The sequence below is a fragment of the Pongo abelii genome, chromosome 13 (genome assembly GCF_028885655.2).
Source record: "Pongo abelii isolate AG06213 chromosome 13, NHGRI_mPonAbe1-v2.0_pri, whole genome shotgun sequence".
Classification (NCBI taxonomy): domain Eukaryota; kingdom Metazoa; phylum Chordata; class Mammalia; order Primates; family Hominidae; genus Pongo; species Pongo abelii.
In genome coordinates, this window is record NC_071998.2 from 18,837,252 (window position 1) to 18,861,654 (window position 24,403).

At 40.6% G+C, this 24,403-nt stretch overlaps 1 pseudogene; it reads left to right on the forward strand.

Moving 5' to 3' along the window:
• Window positions 1-1,013: 1,013 nt before the first annotated feature.
• LOC134759821 (arrestin domain-containing protein 3-like) lies at window positions 1,014-2,599 on the forward strand (annotated as a pseudogene).
• The last annotated feature ends 21,804 nt before the right edge of the window (window positions 2,600-24,403 follow it).

Here is a 24,403-nt window from a genome sequence, read left to right on the forward strand (position 1 = left end):
AATTTTTCTCAAGAAATAAATGTGCTTCAAATATGGTGTAGTCTCACATCTAAGACTGAGCCACAGTGCACCCTGTTTTCTACATTACTATGAATAGTTCCTGTGGTGGATGACATAACTTGTTCTTTGTAATGTAAGACATTAAAATATTTGTAGGCATCCCAAATGTATTAATGTAGAATCTTGTTTTGGACAAGTGTGGGAAAACTACAAATTAAGCAGATAAAATGATTAATTCTGTAGTTTCCCAGTCTCTTGATGTTCTGTTATAGATCAGTGATTTGGTTTCCATCCTAATGATCAATAGTATTCCATGCTAGGATTAAAAAGGGATACAGTGTCTCAGAAAGGCAGCCCGAGTCAGAAAAGAAAAGGATTTCCAGACAGGGAGGCTTTGGAGCAGAGGATTAAGCCCAAGAAATTGCTTGTGTCAAGAGGGTTAAATGTGGAAACAAATTAATGTGCTTTGCTCTCATTTTTTTCCTTCTAAAAACTCTTTCCCCTATTTGTTCAAATGCATCCATTGGCAAAGTAGGAAAGAAAAAGAATTAATGGGTGTTTGTAAGGAGACAACCAAGATGAGCAGCAGCACAGAGCAACAGCCTCTGCTGCCCTGACTTTTTAAGAAATCTCAGCCAGGTAAGGTGACCCATGTCTGTAATCCCGTCACTCTGGGAGGCTGATGTGGGAGGATTACTTGAGCCTAGGAGTTCGAGACCAACCTGGGCAACATGATGAGAACCCCATCTCTATTAAAAAAATTTAAAAATTAGCCAGGCATAGTGGTTTACACCCTTAATCTCCACTACTGAAGAGGGTGAGGCCAGGAAGATCCCTGAGCCCAGGAGTTCAAGGTCACAGTGAGCTATGATGGTACCACTGCACTACAACCTTGATGACAGACTGAGACCAATGAACTATTTATAAAGAATCACTGATTCAACCTGCAGGTATTTTGCATGACAGAGATATCTGTGTTAAATGAAGACCACATTTTATATGCCGTCTTTTTTTTTTGGCTTACATTATATTTTTGTAGACTTTGTTAGAAACATGGTGTTGGGAAAGGTGAAAAGTTTGACAATGAGCTTTGACTGTCTTAATGACAGCAATGTCCTGTGTATTCTATCATCTCAAGAAGGGTGAATTTAGAAGTTATTAGCTGGGCACAGTGGCTCACACCTGTAATCCCAGTACTTTGGGAGGCTGAGGCAGGTGGGTCACCAGGTCAAGAGATTGAGACCATCCTGGTCAACATGGTGAAACCTGGTCTCCACTAAAAATATAAAAATTACCTGGGCATGGCGGTGCACACCTGTAGTCCCAGCTACTTGAAAGGCTGAGCCAGGAGAATCACTTGAACCCGGGAGGCGGAGGTTGCGGTGAGCCAAGATCACGCCACTGCACTCCAGCCTGGCGACCAAGCGAGACCCCATTAAAAAAAAAAGAAGAAGAAGAAGAAGAAGAAGAAGTTACTGGCAAAATCAGAGTAAAAGCTCTTAAAATTCATGCAAGAGGACACTTGGAAATACGCTCTGTTGAATCTAGAAACACTGACGCCAATACTGCCTGTAGACGGAATTACATGGAAGAAGTACAATATATCAACCATAAAGATATCTTAATTGGACACAAAAGAGTCAACGATAATTCCAAAGAAGGCTTCAACACTATTCATTCAGGAAGGCTGAATATGCTTTCAGCTCTGAGCTTCCAGAGACACCACTTGCTACCTCATTCAAAGGCAGTCGTGGTGTGTGCACTCTTGTGTGAAAGCTGAATCTCAAAAGTCCCTGACTACTAACAGTAACATCACAGAAGGAATTTACAGTCTCTGAGTATATAAATATGAATACTCCTTCATCGCTGTCACCCCAAGCAGGCACAGAAGAAAAGACACTAGGTTGCTGGTTTTCTACCTCAGGCTCAATATCCTTAAGTGCCAAAATTGAAAAGAAGGGCTATACCATGGGTGAATCAACTCAGAAATTTGCTGAGACTGAGAACTGCTCTTTCCAAATGCTAGTGCCAAAGTCAGCCATTACCAAACACGGGCCTTCCATGCCAAACGGAAGATGAAGGAAGTGAAACAGCATGTGGCTAACTTGCATGAGGAATCCTTGTCATCTGGAAAGAGAGACGTGGAATGTCAAGTTGCTGAAAATTCCACCAGTTTGTCCCTCTATTCTCCACTGTGGTATAATCTGTGTGGAATATTTGTTAATGGAATATGTGGATATTCCTGGAGCTATGGACTCATTTATTAATTTGCCACTTGCTATCAGCACCATTCCTCTCCATCTATTGGGTACCAGAGCTTCAAATGTAAGCAGGCAGCGTAGCAGGAACACAAACTGGCTCAGTTTATCCCTTCCTGAAAGACCCGAAGCACCAGCCAGCTATGCAGAAGTGGTAATAGAGGAACAAAGGCAGAACAGTCTCGCATGTGAGTGCCTGTGATGACTTCGGGAGAGCGCGCCAAGGACCACTGTTTGCATACATCCAGGAGTTTCAGTTCTTGTCTCTACCTCTTTATTCAGAGATGGATCCAAATCCTGATGAGTCAGCAGATGATAGACCATCCTGCCCTTCTTGTTGAAGAAGCACTTGGTTGAATCAGGTCGATGTGGGTTCCAATCTGTATCTCTTCTGGCTGAGGACAGAGAAGTATCCTGGAGACAAGTTTTCAGAGGAAGTGGAATTGCTTTTGCCCAGAAAAATGGTGAATACATGAAATAACCAGTAATCATCCTTTAGAAGCCTGAAGGCAACATTCTGGGGTTGTCCCAACATGCTTGAAGATCTGAGCTTTTCTCCTTTTAAACTGGCACATTCTCAGAGCCGTCGTCTTAGCCTGTGGTCTTACATGTCAAGGTACCACGTTATAATGAGGGATGATTTTCTTCTTTTGATTTTAAAATTTGTACATGCTCAATGCTTATATTGTGCAGTTCAATGTTACTACAGCTTTTTTTTTTTTTTTTTTGCATTTTTGCCAGACTCTTGATGCTCATTTAAAACTTGTTTGTGGTCAGCACAAAGAAAAAAAAAGAAAGCTTTGAAAAAAACTTTTAACATGAAAAGAGTAAAAATTCACTGACTTTTTAAAAAATTTAATGGAGCCTGGACTTCACCTGCATACGCACGTGCTCAGAATTGTCCGACTAGGCTGACTATGTATCACTTCTTCAGCTCGGACCCGGCTGTGGATTTATTTACAAACATTAATTGCTGTTAAGCCAATCGTTTTTGCTGTATGTTTTGCAGCTTACTGCAATAAATACTAAACAGATAATATGGGGAAAAAAGAGATAAGAGGAGGAAGGTAATAAGAGACTTTGTTAAGATTGTATACCTTCCTGTTTTCTTCTAAGAACTTGTTGCCTTTTTACTATTACAAAGGCAACATTTCTACTATTACGACAAAGCAGCATTTGTTACTGACTAAAATCACAAGTGAATGCATCGCTTGTCAAACTGTTTGAAAGCTATTTGTGTTTTGTTGCACTGCTATTTTGTTTGTTTGGCTTTTTGAAGAAGAAAATTTGGAAACAGAACACGCATGAAAATCATGACCCATCCACATTCCCTTTTATCATCATATACAAGAAAAAACTAGCAGAGCTAATAATGAAGTAAAGAAGGGCAGGATGGCAGGTGCCAGCAAGGAGTTAAGGGCTGTTGCTTTAGATATACCTAATGTTAAATGACGAGTTAATGGGTGCAGCACACCAACATGGCACATGTATACATATGTAACTAACCTGCACGTTGTGCACATGTACCCTAAAACTTAAAGTATAATAAAAAAAATAGTATTTTTATTATATCTAAAGTATGGAAATTTTTAGCCACTGGGGAAAGGAGGAGAAAGTGCACTTATTTTTATACAGTTGCTTAATTATCTCCAAAACACAAATGTTGAAAATCATATTTGCTGGTGTGAAGTATTTTAATGAATGGGAATCCATATATTGAGGTTATGATTCGAGAGCTGAATTTACGCATTTGCTATCTTACTCAAGCTTGGCACAGCATGAAAACGCAAAGTATATAATATTCCCAAAATATGTAATTTCAAATTAAAAATACTAGAAAGTTTGCTGTGATAACTGTTTTGTATTTTTCTTTTTTAATGAAAATACTTTTTTATGGCCTAAAGAATAATTTGTTAAACATGGGAAATCACTCACTTCGAGTAGATATAGATAAGACAGGAAGAGCGAGTACATGGGTCAATTATAGTTTAATTAAAGATAATTTTCAGTCGGCTCATAACAAATATACCAGCACTCATGATAACATTTCACATTTTCCAAGGTACCAAGTGTACTGATTGTGTGTGTGTATTTTAGAAGGAATTCAGCTCTGATTTTTTAAATGAGAGTCAGCATCTCTGGTGTTGCAACACACATGTGAAATGAGTATTATATCTTTCTTGCCATTTAACACCACAGTTAATAAAGTGGCTGAAAGTTTTTTAAAAAAAGAGTTAATGTTGGCCGGGCGCGGCGGCTCACGCCTGTAATCCCAGCACTTTGGGAGGCCGAGGCAGCTGGATCACAAGGTCAGGAGATAGAGACCATCCTGGCTAACACGGTGATGAAACCCCGTCTCTACTAAAAATACAAAAAATCAGCTGGGAGTGGTGGCGGGCACCTGTAGTCCTAGCTACTCGGGAGGCTGAGGCAGGAGAACGGCGTGAACTCAGGAGGCAGAGCTTGCAGTGAGCTAAGATCGCGCCAATGCACTCTAGCCTGGGCGACAAAGCAAAACTCTGTCTTGAGAAAAAAAAAAAAGAGTTAATGTTTAGCTTTTAACTTTCACTATATATATATATATTTTTTCTTTGTTTTTTGAAACGGAGTCTTGCTCTGTCACCAGGCTGGAGTGCAGTGGTGTGATCTCGACTCAGGACAACCTCCACCTCCTGGGTTCAAGGGATACTCCTGCCTCAGCCTCCTGAGTAGCTGGGACTACAGGCACACACCACCACACTGAGCTAATTTTTGTATTTTTAGTGGCAACGGAGTTTCGCCATGTTGGCCAGGATGATCTCAATCTCTTGACCTCATGATCCGCCCACCTCAGCCTCCCAAAGTGCTGGGATTACAGGCATGAGCCATCATGCCAGGCCCCACAATAAGATTTTTGAGCTCATAACAATATAATAGAGCCGGAAGATGAGCTCTGTTGAGGGAGAAAAGGGTACACCAAATTCCCGACATGGCTTGCATATTAAAAGCCAACTCAGGCTGGCTCAAAGGTGAGACTCTTGCTCTCAGCCAGAAGGTGGAAGGTTGAGACAGACATAGAAATGAAGGTGTGTCCTCTCTGCAGAGGAAGGATAGGGCAGTATTAGAGGAGACATGGCTATGCTGTGTAGCTGCCTGGACTTTGAGAAAGACCTCATGCCACAGGGCTGAGGAACATTCCTGTGGATCCCTAGTACACACGGGATCAAAGGGATACCTTAATCTACAGTTTCCTAAAAACAAAGAGTTAAGTTGCTTTTAAAAATTAAAATATATATACGTTATTTTTATAGTTTTAAAAGTATGGAAAGTTTTTAGTCACTGGGGAAAGGTGGAGAAAGCATTTATTTTTATACAGTTACTTAATTACCTCCAAAACAGAAATTTTGGAAATCATATTGGCTGGTGCAAGTATTTTAACGAACAAGAATCCATATATTGAGGTTATGATTAGAGAGCTCAATGTATGCATTTGCCATCTTGCTCAAGCTCGGCATAGCATGAAAACCTAAGTTTATTCCCAAAGTATACAACTTTAAATAAAACAAAAAAACTTCAAGTTCCAGCCACACACTCTCTCTCTCACTCCGTACCTCCCTCTTCATCATATCTCTATATATCTTACATACTTTAAAGTCCCAGCCAGGTGCAGTGGCTCACACTTGTAATCCCAGCACTTTGGGAGGCCCAGGCAGGTGGATCACCTGAGGTCAGGAGTTCAAGACCAGCCTGGCCAAGATGGCAAAACCCCGTCTCTACTAAAAATACAAAAATTAGCTGGGCATGGTGGCACGCCTGTAATCCCAGCTACTTGGGAGGCTGAAGTAGGAGAATTGTTTGAACCCGGGAGGTGGAGGTTGCAGTGAGCCGAGATCACACCACTGCACTCAGCCTGGGGACAGAGCGAGACTCTGTCTTAAATAAATAAATGAATAAATAAAATAAAATAAAGTCCCACTTCACTTCTCAAATGGGACTTCTGATTAACATTTTGGTTTGTAAACCAGGGAATAACTCCTACATTTTATTCATTCAGGGAGAACAGACTATATACTGGGTCATATGTTATGTTCATATTTTCTCTGACTCTCATTCATGAAGATGTCTGCCTTTCATTAATTTGTTTTCTTGTCACTCTGTGAAAACATAATTTCAAGACTCACAGACACTGAAAAATACTATTTTTCAACCACTGATTTCTAACGTTGGTGAAGGAAAGCTTCATTTTCCCCAGGAAGCTTTCACTTTGAAGATATAAACTCCGAGTGGAACAGGAGTTTTATCTTCACTTTGGAGCTCCAGAGGACCATAGAGAGAATCTAGTCCAACACTACAGATAAAGAAACTGAGGCCTAGAGGAGACAGGTGACTTGTAGAAAGGTCCTACAGGGAGTAGCAGAACCCAAACCCACATGCAGTCCACCTAACTCTGAGACCGAGTCGCACTGACAATGCCATGTCCACCTTCATTACAGCACAAAATTCAGGGAATGGGGAGCATCTATAGAGCTCTTGGGAAATAAAACACCAAAGCTTACAGATCCACTGATGAACCCAGTGCTGCATTTATAGACCCACGTTAAGGGTCAAGCACACACGTCCACTACTGAAAAAAAGAAATTCTGACCTGGACTGAGTACATTAGCATCCTTGTTAGTTGCATTTGCTAAATAAGTCTCTTCTAAGCCCAACTCTCTCACGAACCTCCGGGATTTATGAGAGGTTTTGAAGAGAAATTGTAATTACTTGGGCCTTGATGAAAAGGATGAAAAAAGGTCTGTTAATAGTTCTGTGAAGGAACAAGAGGATTTTGTTCATGGGCCTAAAAACTAAACTCAGCAAAGGAGAAAACATAATGCAATGGAGAAAAAAATATCCTTCTCAACAAATGGTACTGAAACAACTGGGCATCCACATGAAAAAAAAATGAGCCAAGACAAAGACCTTATAAGCTTTGCAAAAATTAACTCAGAGTAGATCATAGACCTAAATGTAACATGCAAAACCGTAAACTCCTAGAGGATAACAGCAGAGAAAATCTGGATGACCCTGGACATGGTGATGACTTTACAGATGATCCAGGAATTGCACTCCTTGCTATTTACCCAAAGGAGTTGAAAACTTATGTGCACACAAATACATTCACACAGACGTTTATAGCAGCTTTATTCATATTTGCCAAAATATGGGAGAAACCAAGACGTCCTTCATTAACTGGCTGAATAAAAAAACTGCGGTACATTCAGGCAACACCAATGAAAGAAATATTTTGTAAGCAAGAATTTATTAAAGTTAAAAACTGGCTGTGCACGGTGGCTCACGCCTATAATGCCAGAAATTTGGGAGGCCGAGACAGGTGGATCACCTGAGATCAGGAGTTCAAGACAAGCCTGGCCAACATGGTGAAATCCTGTCTCTACTAAATATACAAAAATTAGCTGGGTGTGGTGGCCAGCACCTGTAGTCCCAGCTACTCGAGAAGCTGAGGCAGGAGAATTGCTTGAACCCGGGAGGTGGAGGTTGCGTGAGCTGAGACACCAACCACCACTGCCCTCTGGCCTTGGCGACAGAGCAAGACTCCATCTAAAAAAAAAAAAAAAAAAAAAAAACCCATAGATACTATGAGAATGAGAAGACAAGTCACAGACTGGGACAAAGTATATTCAAAAGTCACGTCTGATAAAGGACTGTTATTTGAGTTATATAAAGGACACTTAAAGCTCAACAATAAGAAAACTAACAACCCGATTTTTAAAAGGGCAGATCTGAAAAGATGCCTCATCCAAGAAGATATACAGATGGCAAATGAGTATATGAAAAGATGTACAAGATCATATGTCATTGGAAATTGCAAATCAAAACAACAGTGAGATACCACTACACATCTATTACAATGGCTTAAATCCAAAACACTGACAACACTAAAAACTGGAAAGGATGTGAAGCAACAGGAATTTTCATTCATTTCTGGGCAATGCAAAATAGTACAGCCACTTTGGAAGAGAGTTTGACAGTTTTAAAAAAACTAGGCCAGGCGCAGTGGCTCATGCCTGTAATCCCAGCACTTTGGGAGGCTGAGGCAGGCAGATCACGAGGTCAGGAAATCAAGACCATCCTGGCTAACACGGTGAAATGCCATCTCTACTAAAAATACAAAAAAAATTAGCTGGGTGTGGTGGCGGGCACCTATAGTCCCAGCTGCTGGGGAGGCTGAGGCAGGAGAATGGTGTGAACCTGGGAAGGCGGAGCTTCCAGTGAGCCGAGATCGCGCCACTGCACTCCAGCCTGGGCAACAGAGTGAGACTCCGTATCAAAAAAACAAACAAAAAACTAAACATATTCTTACCAGATGATTTAGCAATTGCATTCCTTGATATTTTCCCAAAGGAGTTGAATACTTGGGTCCACACAAAAACCTGCACACAGATGTTTACAGCAGTTTTATTCATAATTGCCAAAATGTGGAAGCAATCAAGATGACCTTCAGTAGCTGAATGGATAATCTGTGGTACATCCAGACAATGGAATATTATTCCACCTAAAAAGATGAGACCTATCAAGCCATGAAAAGACATCAAGAAACCCTAAGTGGACATTACTAAGTAAAAGAAACCAATCTGAAAAGGCTAACTACTTTTGATTCTAATGTATGGCATTCTGGAAAAGGCAAAACTTTGGAGACAGTAAAAAGATCAACGTTTGCCACTTGTTAGGGAGGAGGGAGAGATGAATAGACAAAGCACAGAGGCTTTTTGGGGCACTGGAAATATTCTGTATAATACTACAATGGTGGATACATGTCACTACACCTTTGTCAAAACCCATATTACGTACAAAGCCAAGATTAAAGTCTGTTGCAAACTATAGACTTTGGATGATAATGATGTATCCAGGCAAATTGGTTGTGACAAGTGTACCACTCTGGTGAGGGTTGCTGATTGATCATGGGGGAGGCGGTGCATATGTGGAGGCATGGGGTATATGAGAATTCTCTGTACTTGCCACTCCATTTTGCTGTGAACCTAAAACTGTTCTGCAGAATAAAGTGTATTGTTTTTCTTAAAAAAGTAAACTTAGTTTAAACCTAATATGAGACTTAATCATTATCAAAAAAAAGGGAAAATGCTTCCAATTGAGAATTCCTGGAATTTACTGGTGTTTAGTAAAATTAAAGGCCAATGATGAAGAAAGTTAAGGTCTGCCACAGGCTGGATATCTTGCAATGACTTTCTTTATAGCTAGCGTATTTTGAAAAGTAAAAGAACTTTATGGGTAGTAAAAACTTAATGAAAATTGCAACTGTCTCATTAGATGATATCACAGGCATTTAGGTATGTTCAAAGGTCTATGGTTGGGCCAGGTGAGGTGGCTCACGCCTGTAATCCCAGCATTTTGAGAGGCCAAGGTGGGTGGATCACGAGGTCAGGAGATTGAGACCATCCTGGCTAACACGGTGAAACCCCGTCTCTACTAAAAATACAAAAAATTAGCCAGGTGTGGTGGTGGGCACCTGTAGTCCCAGCTACTCGGGAGGCTGAGGCAGGAGAATGGTGTGAACCCAGGAGGCGGAGCTTGCAGTGAGCAGAGATCCTGCCACTGCACTCCAGCCTGGGTGATAGAGCGAGACTCCATCTTAAAATAAATGAATAAATATATAAACAAAGGTCTATGGTTTACCAAAAGAGTGATATTCCAATTCAATTATTTTAACGTTTTGGTGAAACGTATTTTTAAAAACATGAACCAATAAAACCAAACAGTTTTACTTTTAAAAGTGCAAGTTAACTAAGCATGCTAACATATTTCTCAAGAGATGGATGAAACTCCACACCCAGTGGGGTCTAGCGAAAGAAATAATAAGAAGTGCCCATTTTTAGGCATAAAAAGTATTTACCCCAGTCTTTTTTTTTTTTTTTTTTTTTTTTTTTTTTTTTTGAGAAGGAGTCTCACTCTGTCACCCAGGCTGAAGTGCAGTGTCGGGATCTCAGCTTATTGCAAGTTCCGCCTCCTGGGCTCACGCGGTTCTCCTGCCTCAGCCTCCCTACCCCAGTCTTTAGTATTTAATACAAGATGTCTAGATTTAAAATTAATTACAAGCCACACAAAAAGACAAGAAAGAACCCATTCCCAAGGGGCCGAGCAACCATCAAAATTACACTCAACCACTCAGCTCTGACACAAGTGTTTGTTAGAATTTTATGACAGAAAATTTAAAAACAACTGTAATTAATATGGTAAAAGCTCTAATGAAGAAACTGGCACCATGCAAAATCAGAGGAGTAATTTCAGCAGAGATATGGAAACTATAATATGAATAAAATGGAAATGCTAGAAATAAAACTTTGGTAACAGAGATAAAGAATTCCTTTGATAGACTCATCAATAGACTTCATGTAGCAAAGGAAATACTCTTGCGCTTAAGAAGGGAATCAATAGAACTTGCCCAAATTGAAATACGGAGGAAAACAAGAATGGGGAAAAAATAGAACAGAGCATTCAAGAACTAGGGCTATCTATTCCATATTATTAAACAATCTAGTACAGATATAATTGGAATCTGAGAGACATATGTGAAGAAGTAATGTCCAAGAATATTCCAGAAGTTAACAACAGACTGGAAACCACAGATCCAAGAAAACTGGAGAACATCAAACAGGGAAAATAAAACAAAACAACTTGGGTATGTAATTGTCAAGCTATTAAAAACAAAAGGCTTCTTCTCCAGATTTCTATACTTTTTTTAAGGAATTAAAGGAAAGGCCTTCTGAAGAAACCATAGAAGCCATTACTTTCTTTTGCAAAGGACAAAACTTAAACAAAGACCTAACTTAAACATGAAGAGGAATTGACTGGCTCATATAAATGAAAAATAAAAAGATATATTTCCTAATCCAGAATATTTCTGGATTCAGGAATTAAATAGTATCATGAGGATTGTGTGATTCTGTCCCTGACATCTGCCTTTCACCCTGCTGGGGCTCAGAAACCCATACACCAAAATACAGTGCTTTGACATGATGAACTCCAGAAGAAGCTTCAAGGTCTCTTTGACCTTCCCTCCTCTCCTTTCTCTCCCAAAGCACAAGATAAAGTTGTTCTCTGAAGTTTCTTTATAGGCCTAAAGTATGGAACTAAGATAGAAGAAAACAATTACCTCTGGTCTTCTCCCTGAGTTTTCCTTAACTGAAATCATATTGAAGGAAGAAAGACTGAAGTCTGCCAACACATCTGGACAGACTTTTGTCACAAACCCACAAACCATTGTCTGCTCTGTGGGCCCAACACACTTGGTCCCAGGTCATTGTATGTTCTTCAAACCCACTGAATCTCTCCCAAAATTATTTACTACCCCTCTAAAATCATTCACACTTCCCTACTTCTCTTTCCCTTAGTAAGAGTGAATAATCACCTGTACCCCAATTTGAGGTGGAGCAATCATTCTGTGATTCTCTCTCATATACCCTAGTAAATGTATATGCCATTTATCTCACTAATCTGCCTTTTGTGAGTTGATTTTTCAGTCAATCTACTGAAGGCAAAAAGATAAGCTTTCCCTTGGCCCCTAACTCTATTGGCCAATAGAGTGTGATACTGAAGGATTTGATACAGAATCAAAAATCAATGGTTAGATCACGTCATAGATCCTCCACTTTGATCAATATAGCTTTAAATTTTCTGGGAGTGATTCTTAACTAATGATGCTCATCGGAGTCACATGGGAACAATTTCTGAAAACAGATTCCAAGATCATATGAATACAAGAATAGAGCTTGAAGATGCACATTCCCAAAATCTCTTCATGCAATTCTGATGACTTCCCTTTTTGTAAACTAGGTTTTTTGAACCCTGTCTACATCTTAATGTCTATCCAAGAGAAGACAAGATAAAGACCTTTGAAATAACGCCTAAGATTTGCATAATCAGCTGGGTGCAGTGGCTCATGACTGTAATCCCAGCACTTTGGGAGGCTGAGGCGGGTGGATCACAAGGTCAGGAGATTGAGACCATCCTGGCTAACACGGTGAAACCCCGTCTCTACTGAAAATACAAAAACAAAAAAATTAGCCGGGCATGGTGGTGGGTGCCTGTGGTCCCAGCTACTCAGGAGGCTGAGGCAGGAGAATGGCATGAACCCTGGAGGCGGAGCTTGCAGTGAGCCAAGATCGTGCCACTGCACTCCAGCCTGGGCGACAGAGCTAGACTCCGTCTAAAAAAAAAAAAAAAAACAGATTTGCATAATGTTAATCATTGTCTAGCTATGCAGATTCTATTAACAGTTTCCTGAAAAGCAACCTGTTCTGGATGTTATTACATGTTTAAATTAAATGAGCTCTCTTCTTTTAAAAGAAACAGAACCAAGAACTAATAACTTTCAGAGAATGATTAACTCTCCAACAATAGCCCCTCCCAAAAGTAATGTGACACGAGAGCCTAGAAATTATTTTCTACACTGAAGCAAAATTTACATTACACTGGCGGTATACTATTTCTAGATGCATGAAAGCATCTGCATAGTCAAAAGGCTTAGGGAAGTCGCTCCTGGAGAAGAGCATCCCCAGATGAACCTACTTCCTCTGTAATGGGTGATGGGCAGAACAGAAACACCTGAGCACCGGACTGGAGGTGAAAAGTCCTATGTGGGACTGATTAGATTTGGAATCTTGGAAGTTATGAGTCATTTATGAAGTCTCAGATTACTATATGTAAAATGAAGGTTTTAATGAATTTTAATGAATGGCTGCAATCTAGAGTTTCTATTCACAAGTGTTCTTAAATGTGCTGATTCTAATTGGGGATAGAAAGATGAGCCCTTGACTTCCTCCCCGAGCCCCTGATTTTTGCTAGCCTGTCGCTTTTCTCTGTACTAATTTCCTCTTCCACAGTTTTTATAACAACAGTGTTAAAAAGGCTAATTGGCTGGAGAAGTATGGCAGATAGCGTGAATTCCAATAGAAGAGCCAATAAGAAGACACTTTACAGAGGAGTTGACTGATGAGCTCAGGGACCTCGGGAACTCTAAGCATGCCAAAAGTTTAGGTTGTAAGAAGGAAGGTTTAGCAAACAGAAGATTTCAAGGGCTTTGTGATCCGTGTTAAGGGTTTTGGGGTTTATCCTGTGGAGCTACAGGGATGAAATGGAAACCATTACACTCCCTCTGCCTCTCTTGGTTCATGTGTCCAAAAATGACCAACTCAAGCTCCAGTGCCTCTTGCCTGAAGCCTTCCTTCATCACTTGCTGGATACACTGTCCTGAAACAGTGACTTTGTCATGCTTTCACTTTTAAAAAACATATGCCTAATGTAGAGCGTCTGGAGAGGAGCAATGGTAGAGGCAAGAAAACGAGTTTGCAAATTGTTGTAAATGATTCATAAAATAGATATTGATGTTGTTAATTAAGGCAGTAGCCTGGGATAAAGAGTCGTCCATGGGTTTAAGAGATGTTAAGAAGGTAGAGTAAGCAGTACTTTCTTTTTTTTTTTTTTTGAGATGGAGTCTTGCTCTGTCACCCAGGCTGGAGTGCAGTGGCACAATCTCAGCTCACTGTAACCTCTGCCTCCTGGGTTCGAGCAATTCTCCTGCCTCAGCCTCCTGAGCAGCTGGGACTACAGTCGCACACCACCACGCCCGGCTAATTTTTGTATTTTTAGTAGAGATGGGGTTTCACCATATTGCCATGGTGGTCTCGAACTTCTGACCTCATGATCCACCCGCCTTGGCCTCCCAAAGTGGTGGAATTACAGGTGTGAGCCACCGCGCCCAGCCAGTACTTTCTTATTAACTGAATATTGAGGTATAGGATGAGTGGCAGGAGAGATAGTGAAAAAAAGCTCAGGGTAACTCCAGGTCTGACTTACATAACTGAAGGGACATAATGCCATTTATTAAAACAGGGATGTCTGCAAATTATTTGATTGAGGAAACAGAGAAAATGAGTTCAGTTTTACATATCTGTTTTTGAGATGTTTGTCTTTGGTGCTTAACTATTTGTATAGCATTTGCCCCGGAGATAGAGCTGGCCAGAGATTTGGGGTTATCGCCAACTGAGACCAATATGTAGTTTAGATCCTCACTATTCAAAGTGTGGTGTATGGCCCAGGAGCATGGACATCATTTGAAAGCTTGTTTGAAATGCACGATTTCATCCTTCATCCCAGACCTATTGAATAAGAATATGCATTATAAGATCCCCAGATAATTTATATGTAAATTAAAATGGAAACCACTGGTTTACATTACTCAGAGGAATACATTGTGAAAAATAAGCTCAAGGATGGAACATGAGAGACATCACATTCAAGACGCAGGCAGGAAGAATGGTTAGCAATGGAGACCAAGGAGGTACATTCAGAGACCTTAGAAGAGGGTGTGGAAAAACGGTATCATGGAAGCCAGGGAAAGACAGGGTTACAAGATGAAAGGCTTAACACCTGAAAATTCCAGAGTCAGATGAGCTCAGATGTGACTACTGAGGAATTGATGGCTTCAATGTTTATAAGAGTGCATAGACCCAAGGAAGTGGGTGGAGACCTGACAAGGAAGTGATGGAAGACTTTTTTTTTGGAGAAGTTTGGCCTTGAAGAGGTAATGGCCATGGCTGAGGGAGAGAGTGGGTGGGCAGAAAGCAAGGTCTGAAATGTAGAATTGGTTTTTCTCTTCACAGGAAAAAATTTTGATCATGTTTATAAATTGAAAAGATTAAAAATACATGAAAGGGAAGACTGATGTTAATAATTGGACAGCATCTTGATTATGACTGAGTAAACAATGTGAGGATGGACTGCCTTTGAGCAGAAGGGTTTTTCCCTCCAAGTCTTCTCAGATTAGAAGACAAGAACATGAGTGTGATTGCATGCAAATATGGGTAATTTCTTGATGTGGTTGGTTGTTTTAGAGCATGACAATGGAGAGACTTTCTGGCTGTTAATCAAATTTTCTTTGTGAATGAAAGGCAAGATCTTCTGAGAGGTGGTGAAGATTTGGTAGAGAAATGGGACAAATGGAAGAGGATGCTGAAAGGTCTGCAAAGCTGCTCCCGTGGCTGTAAATCATGAGCACCAACCTCACTCGGTGGGTGAATTCTTGTGGCAACACTCTATAGCCCAAGGATAGGAATGGGAAAAGTCATGGTTGTTTTGATCCAGTTTGAAAGTTGGAGTGTTATGGTTTGTTGAAGCATGTGGAGAGTGCTGATGAACACGATCAGAACCAAAGAGAACAAATTGAAGCTTTCAGGGGGAAACTTGAAAGGGAGTGGAGGGACTGGCAGGATAAGTGAGATGAAAGTGGACACAGTTTAGAGTTTAGAATTTAGAAGGGAATTAGTTCTCAGTACTGGTACCACCTAGTGTGGAGCGGGTAAAGAGACCAGCGAGGGAAACAGAATATAATAGGGTTCCAAGTTAGAATCCTGTCAGAATCAGTTTAGAAGTCATCTTCTAGTCTCCAGTAGCCAGGAGACTTTACATCTGAGGCAGGAAAATCTCTGAAAGTATGAGTTCCAGTTTTCTTGTTTCTTATCACCTGCCTTTGAGTGAGTCATGTCACTCAAAGGCAGGTGATGAGGACTTGGAGACACTTGGAGTTCAATGGGCCTGACCCACTGAGTTGCAGATAAAAATTCACTTCTTTATTTAATTCTTAACCAGTTAAATATGCAGTGAGTATGTAGGGTACTCAAAAATGTATTTAACAGTCATCAGAGCTGCTATAAAGACCACTGAAATATAGGTCTTAATTCTCACAGTCTGTCTAAGAAGACAAGGCTAACACATTTAAAATACATGCAAGAGACTACATAATTACAGGTAATTGCCAAATTATAATAATTGACTATGGGACAGGCGCAGTGGCTCATAACTGTAATCCCAGCACTTTGGGAGGCTGAGATGTGCAGATCATGAGGTCAGGAGATCGAGACCATGCTGGCTAACATGGTGAAACCCCGTCTCTACTAAAAATACCAAAAAAAATTAGCCAGGCGTAGTGGCATGCACGTGTAGTCCCAGCTACTTGGGAGGCTGAGGCAGGAGAATGGCATAAACCCGGGAGGCAGAGCTTGCAGTGAGCCAAGATCACGCCACTGCACTCCAGCCTGGTGACAGAGCGAGACAACATCTCAAAAAAATAAATAAATAAATAAATAAATAAATATTGACTATGCAAGTTATAGGAGGTTATAGCAGTTCATGTGACTAAGTAAATCAAGGGGAGGAGTGTAATCAAGGCATCTGTCCCCCTGATAGGTAGACTTTGAATGGGTAGAGGAAATAAGAATGGGCAGGCATCTAAGACAGGCCAAATGCCCCAAGGCATAAGTGAACATGGTATGTTTGTGTGGAAGAAAAGGGATGGGCCAAATAGATCTGAGGTGCTGAGTTGAAGTGTGTCAAATGATGCTTCTGTAAGGTGTAATAAGGCCAGATTATAGAAGGCTGTGCTAACCTAATGGAGAGAAAAGCTCACAGATAATAAAATGAGGGAGTCACTAGGTCTAAGCAGAAATGAAGAAATACAAACTTTCACAGATTATAAGCAATAGAAGATATTCTTTAAAAAATTAAATGCATAAAAATGAAAATATCTGCATAAGTAGAGCTATATAAGGAACGCAATGAAGCTGGGAAATATTGCGAAGAATACTACCATTATGAGGACAACTCTCTATATTAAGTAAGTTATTTCAAAAAATAGGAGGAAATTCAAGAGCAGTAAAAAACAAAAGGGAAAAACGCTATTGTCAAGATCACATATGAGATAATGTAAATAGTTTAAAAAGTGAGAAAAATTTTATCTAATACCCATAGACATGCAAGTTACAGTAGTTCAAAGCACCATTTTATGTCTAATTACTAATAAAATCTCTGTGAAAAGATAAGCCTTTCCTGGCAGTCCTGTGGAGAACAGGATGCACCATGTGCTGCTTGTGACCTTGTAACCTAATGGATGCATTCAGAAAGTAACATACAGATGCTATATAATTTATAAAAATTTCATCCTCCTTTAACTGATATCTCACTACCAGGAATTTATCCTAAGACAAGTTTTTATCTTTTTTTTTTTTTTTTTTTTGAGATGGAGTCTCGCTCTGTCACCCAGGCTGGAGTGCGGTGGCGCAATCTCCGCTCACTGCAACCTCTGCCTCCTGGATTCACACGATTCTCCAGCCTCAGCCGCCTGAGTAGCTGTGATTACAGGCGCCCGCCACCACACCCGGCTAATTTTTTTGTATTTTTAGTAGAGATGGGGTTTCACTGTGTTAGCCAAAATGTTCTCGATGGATCTCCTGACCTTGTGACCTCCGCCTCCCAAAGTGCTGGGATTACAGGTGTGAGCCACAGCGCCCGGGCGTTTTCACTGGTTCAAGCGATTCTCCTGCCTCGGCCTCCTGAGTAGCTGGGGTTACAGGCACGTGCCACCATGCCTGGCTAATTTTTGTATTTTGGTAGTAACGGAGTTTCACGATGTTGGTCAGGATTTTCTCGATCTCCTGACCTCGTGATCCGCCCGACTCGGCCTCCCAAAGTGCTGGGATTCCAGGCGTGAGCCACCGCACCCGCTGGCCATTTTTTTTTAATTATGTTTACAAGACGTTCAATGTTACATCGAAAAAGTGAAAATAGTCTAAATATCCAAGAGTAAGAAAATAGTTAAGAAAATTTTAACACCCAACGTGTGGCGATAAGCTTCTGTTGTTATGAAATGTAATAAATATGAACATTTGTCAAACACGGACATGACAAATACATAGAAAAAGCAAGATATAAATCTATATGTTCAATATTATTGGACATGGGTAGCGCACATCTAAACACAGAGAATCAAGTACTACAATAAGAGTGAGAAATGCAGCTTCCTTTCTTAATTTCAGATGCCTGAGAAGAGAACAGCCCCGGAGGATCACGGCGTCTGAAGAGATTACTCTGGCATTCTACCAGGACTGTCCCTCCATTTTCTTCTCTTCTTTATTTTGGTCTGAGAAGCTCTTTTCCTATCTATTTTATTTTTCTTCTGTATAGCATCAGAAGTATCTTCTTATTTATGTTGAATTTTACATAGGATTTTATTTTAGGATGTATTTTCAATCTCAGTTTGTTTTCCTAGCTCAACATGTTTTGTTTGTTTTTTTAAATTCATTTTACTTATTTTTTGTAACTCTGATTTTGAGTCACTACTGAGGATGTCATAGTATTTTTTGTTTTTTTTGTTTTGTTTTGTTTTTAGATGGAGTCTCGCTGTCACCCAGGCTGCAGTGCGGTGGCACGATCTCGGCTCACTGCAAGCTCCACCTCCTGGGTTCACGCCATTCTCCTGCCTCAGCCTCTCAAGTAGCTGGGACTACAGGTGCCCACCACCACACCTGGCAAATTTTTTGTATTTTTAGTAGAGACGGGGTTTCACCGTGTTAGCCAGGATGGTCTCAATCACCTGACCTCATGATCTGCCAGCCTCGGCCTCCCACAGTGCTGGGATTACAGGCGTGAGCCCCCTCTCCCGGCCCATAGTATGTTTTATAAATGTTCTGAAATCAAGTAATAAGAGATTTTTTTAAATGAAGGTGAGATAAGTTTCTGGCAAATATAGAACTTGAGAATTAATGAAGTGTATACTTCTCATTTTCTACTCTAACCTTTTGAAATTAATACAATTTTAACATGAAATATTTCCATGAAATTACAAGAGAAGTTTGATGTTTGTTTCTGCATTCTGGGCTCCGAGAAACATGGTGTAGCGTGGTCTGACCTGCATATCTTTGGAAATTTATAATAGGTTTCATTGTCTGATCTTAACCAAAACCCAATCCTTAATAAAATAGCCCAGTATATATATGGTTTTTTTCCTCTACTAAATGAATTACAATTCTCTGCTAGCTACCAGCACAGGGAAAATTAAAGAGAAAACCTTTCTTCCCTTACAGTGCATGAATTCTACCAGTGTGGAAGAATGAAAAGAACCCAAGCTTTGGAGTTTTACAGCCACAGGATCAGATTTTAGTCTATTCCACTACTCAAAACTAGGCAAGTTTTCTGGGGTCATCTAGCCTGTATGACCTCATTGGTAACAACAGGCTTCACTGTGGGTTAAGTGAGATAATGAGTAAAAAATGGAATGGTTTGGGCCACGCACAGTGGCTCACGCCTATAATCCCAGCACTTTGGGAGGCTGAGGCGGGCAGATCATCTGAGGTCGGGAGTTCGAGACCAGCCTGACCAACATGGAGAAACCCCATCTCTACTAAAAATAGAAAATTAGCCGGGCATGGTGGTGCATGCTTGTAATCCCAGCTACTCAGGAGGCTGAGGCAGGAGAATCGTTTGAACTCAGGACGTGGAGGTTGTGGTGAGCTGAGATCGTGCCATTCCACTCCAGCCTGTGCAACAGGAACGAAACTCCACCAAGAAAGAAAGGAAGGAAGGAGGGAGGGAGGGAGAGAGGGAAGGAGAGAGGGAGGGAGGGAGGGAGGTAGGGAAGGGGGGAGGGAGGGAGGGAGGGAGGGAGGAAGGAAGGAAGGAAGGAAGGAAGGAAGGAAGGAAGGAAGGAAGGAAGGAAGGAAGGAAGGAAGGAAGGAAGGAAGGAAGGAAAGAAGGAAGGAAAAAAAAAAAGAAATGGAATAGTCTGGTAGGGTGATTCCCAAACTGCTGCACATTAGAATGAAGTGGGAAGCTTTTAGAAGCCCAGCGTCCACATTGCACACAACATCCATGAAGTCAAAATATTAGGCATGGGAACCAGGCATCAACAGTTTTTAAAGATCCAAGATGATTCCATTGTGCAGCAAAATTTGGAAACCAGTGCCTAGCACAAAGCAGGTACTCAGCAAAAGTCAACTTTCTTTATCTTTCAATGTGTGGTGTATTTGCCAGCTTTCGGGTAGCACTTCCTTATCTTCATTCCTTAAAACTCTGCAGCAGAGTGGCATTGCATACGTAAATGCTACACTGACATCTTGCTGCATGCCGCACTTTACTGCAGTGGAAAATAATGAGGAGCTAGCCAATACCCATTATTAAAGTGTCACACAAGTGTTTCATCCCATCCAGTCACATTTTTCAGGGCTTCCAATTCACACTTTCGTAAATGCGGCCGTTTCCTCTTCCTGTGACTTAGATGAGATGGAAACAGACATGCTCTCAAGTATCATATTAGCTTTTTTTCAGAACTTCTTTAGTTTTCTAGTGAGGCATCTGTGCCTCCTAGAAATGCACTTTAGACCCTGCTATACAGAAAAGTAAATTTTCTTACAACTGGCCTGAAGCATATGTATTATTCTTTTAGATCTGATGTATCAAATGCCCACGGCCCTAGGTATGCCTGTGTTTCTTTAATCTATAATGATCATTTTATACAATGTGCTGGCACCTTGCCCAGCACACTCCTTTACCTATAGCAGGTTTAGCAGGCTGGGTAATTGCCCCTTTTAAGGTTGTCTGCACTCAACACTGCCCTGTCTGGTAAATGCAATTAGAAGCAAATCCTTGGGTGTATCACCCCAGACTTTTTATTAAGCTCATATGGCATTCTAATTGCCACTATTTCTCACCAGGTTACTCATTAGCCAAGAGCAGCCAAAGGTCTGGATCATATCAGACAGTGACTTTCCAACCCATGAGACTCCCTTGTTCACCTTAAATATAAACCACATAGAGAAGAAACTGGGGAATTGTATGCGTGAAAGCTGACAGTGGCCATAACAAAAGCAATAAACAGAAATCCTAGAGATAGTGATGACAGAAGAAATGTATGTTCGCCAAGGGGTTAGAGGGAGCACTTTGTGTTGGCACTGAAAGCAGCCAGAAGAAGACTCAGAGTGAGACAGAAGTTGACTCATGCAACAAACCTTCACCACTGACAGTCAAAGAAAATGACTGAGGAGCGTCTCAAACATGTTAGAGGTTTATTTTGACAAGGTTAAGAATGCACCTGGGAAAAAGGAACACAAAACCACTAGAACAATCTGTGATCCACGCTTTTTCCAAAGAGGGACTGGGAATTTTAGTATTTAATGGGAAAGAGCAGGCAGTAGGAGAAAGAGGAAGAAAAGAAAAAAGGGGGAGGGTAGATAAAAGGGGCAGGCAGTTACATTCTGTTGAGTCTTTGATCAGTGTGCACTGAATCCACATTTCACATGTCAAAGGAAGGGGTAGAGAAATAGTCAATTATGCATTCATCTCACACTCAGTGAATCTGCATTTTTAAATAAGATAAAATAAACATAAAGTAGAGGAAGTAATCAGATATGCATCTGTGAACCCAGAAAATCTGAGACAGGTCTCAGTTAATTTAGAAAGTTTATTTTGCCAAGGTTGAGGACACATCCATGACACAGCCTCAGGAGGTCCTGATAGCATATGCCCAAGGCGGTTGGGGCACAGCTTGATTTTTACATTTAGTGAGACATGAGGCATCAGTCAATAGATATAAGAAGTACATTGGTTGGGTCTGGAAAGGCAGAACAACTGGAAGCAAAGGCAGGAAGACTCAAAGCTGGGAGGGAGCTTCCAGGTCACAGATAGGTGAGACACAAACAGTTACATTCTTTTCAGTTTCTGATTAGCCTTTCGGAAGGAAGTAATCAGATATGACTCCTTTGGTGCAGGGTGGCGGGTGGGGGGCGCTTTTAGTTCTATCTTTTGTCCTTTGTCCCAGGATCTGTGAAGATAAGCTGTTCACTTGCATTGTCCGGGTGAAATTCAACAGAACTGTTTTAGGGTAAAGATCTTGGGACCCACAAAGAATTTCGTTTTGAGCAAATTGTGAGGGAGGCATGTATCCTTTTAGATCTGTAGCTGTCTTATTTAGGAACAAAATGGGAGGCTGATTTGCATGACCCAGTTCTCAGCTTGACTGTTCCCTTCAGCTTAGTGAATTTGGGGTCCAGAGATTTTATGTTCCTTTTACAGCACCCAGGAGGAACGGAGCATAAGCCTATTTCTCACAGCCTTGAGGAGCACTAAGTGAAGTGCTCAGTTAGCAGCATTTGAATTAATTATTTCACAGCTCATCCTTAACCAAATTATTTTTAATATGATTCTAAAACTGGAGTTTTACTTTAAGCTTAGTATTTTGAGGTAATCTTAGCAGCAGGTGGACCTTAGCTCACTAAGAGCATCAGAGCTCTTAGTTACCTCACTCATCAGCGGCTTGGCTCCTCTTCCGGAAGGGAAAAAGAACCTCATCCATCAGTCCCCACATACTCCTGTAAGGGCGGGCCCCTGTTCTTTGCTTCTGGGAAGAATCCATCTGGTCCTGTATTGCTATCGTTCCTTTTCTGTCTGTTTTCCTATGCAAACCAATCTATCATTCTATTTTGTTGCCCCATTTCCAAGTCACTTGACCAGATAGATAACCACATAAAAACGATTAAGTAATTTAAGCTTAAAAATTAGGAGCAGGAAATAACGTAAACTGGAATAGTAAGAAAATGCTGAAGGTGAGACTTGTGGAGGGCTGGCATTGCGGACGTCTTTAAGATATAAGACTTCATTGTAACAGTCAAAGCAAAGGGGACACATAATTAATACAAGACTTTTTATCAAAGAGGAAAAGCTGTCATTTTCTCAGGAATCTAATACTGTTCTAAGACTTAGGTTTAAAATGTATCAGGAGTGCCTTCTAAGTGACTGTGGAAAGAGGGAAATAGTAACCGTATATTTTGAATGAGTGATTCTAGATCGTGGCTTCTATCTTATGCCTACTCTTCTCCCCTTGTCTCTTGTAAACTCACTTACAACCAGATCATAATAATAAAACTAGAATGTAGAGCGGCCACACAGTACAGTGACTAAGGACGCCAGCTCTGAAGCCAGACCTTTGGGTTGGGATCTCAACACTGTTAATTTCCTCATTTGAAAGACCAGGGTAATATAATCCTTCAAGAGAGGGTTGTTATTAGGGTGGACCTGATAAATAGGGTGGATCATATAATTTATCATACAGATGGATGCTTTAGAAAGTGCGATGATGTTTACTTGTCAAATTATTATCATGCTATTTTGACTATATTTTCTTATATGCTTTACTTGGAATATTTAAATTAGCCCATATGTAACTAGAGTCTAAAATCCATAGTTCAGGGAAATTATGGTTGTATTTTGTCCCTTTAAAAAACAAAGGGACATTGGCACCCAAATCATTGACCCCTGCAAAATGCAACAGGTTGCGTGGAAGTGAAACATAATGCCTCCAACCTGCTAGTTATTTACACATGTTGACCTAAGGAACACACAAGCCAGATATTCTTTAGGTTGTCTCTTTTTATCGTTAGACCACTGAATGGCAAAGTACTTGGTGTGCATTAGATTTATTTACTGTTAAAAGATTTTCAAGAAACTACAATTTAATAACATGTCCTTGAATTTTTTTCACGAGTTGAAATAATAAATATACAGTATCTATTCATCTATCCTGGAAAGTCCCTGATAAAAGCACTGCGTTTTCTTAATCAGTTTCCTTTTCTGTAGAATAAATTTCTGTTATGCTTCTTAATCAGCAAAATGACAAACAAATTAAGAAATAACCTCAAACTTAACAAAACAGAAGAAAGTCTTCCCTGAAGGTCTTGGAGAACCACATGAGATCAGATCACAACCCAAGGTCTGCCCTGAGAAATGGGGAGAGCCAGGGACCTGCCACACCTCCCTTCCTCTTGTCTAACCAGAGATGAGAAACTAAACTTAATTTTCATGATCTTACTATGTTAGCCTCATACATAATCTCTTCTCTTTTGTCTAAATGGTTCCCTATTTTCACCTTATACTTAACTATCATATATAGGGCATATGAATACATTTATCTCAGATCCCATTCAGAAGTTGTAAAGGAATACATTATTAATAAATCAAATATTTCTACATTACATGGAAGAAAATGTGGAACAGTTAAGAGGATGGATATTGGTCCCAAAGAGTCCAGAGTTTAAACCCTTACTCTATATTATCTACATGATCTGCGCATGTCGCTTATTTTTAATGAGTTTTAGTTTCCTCATTTGCAAACAGCGTGACACTTGTCCCAAAGGATTGAACTGAGGATTTAGTAAGATAACAGGTGTAGAGGGTGTCTTCACAGTCCTGGGCTCATGTCAGGCCCTCGATAAATATTAATTCAATTCCCCTTCTCCTGCCCTACTATCATCCTTCGGCTCAGAGCA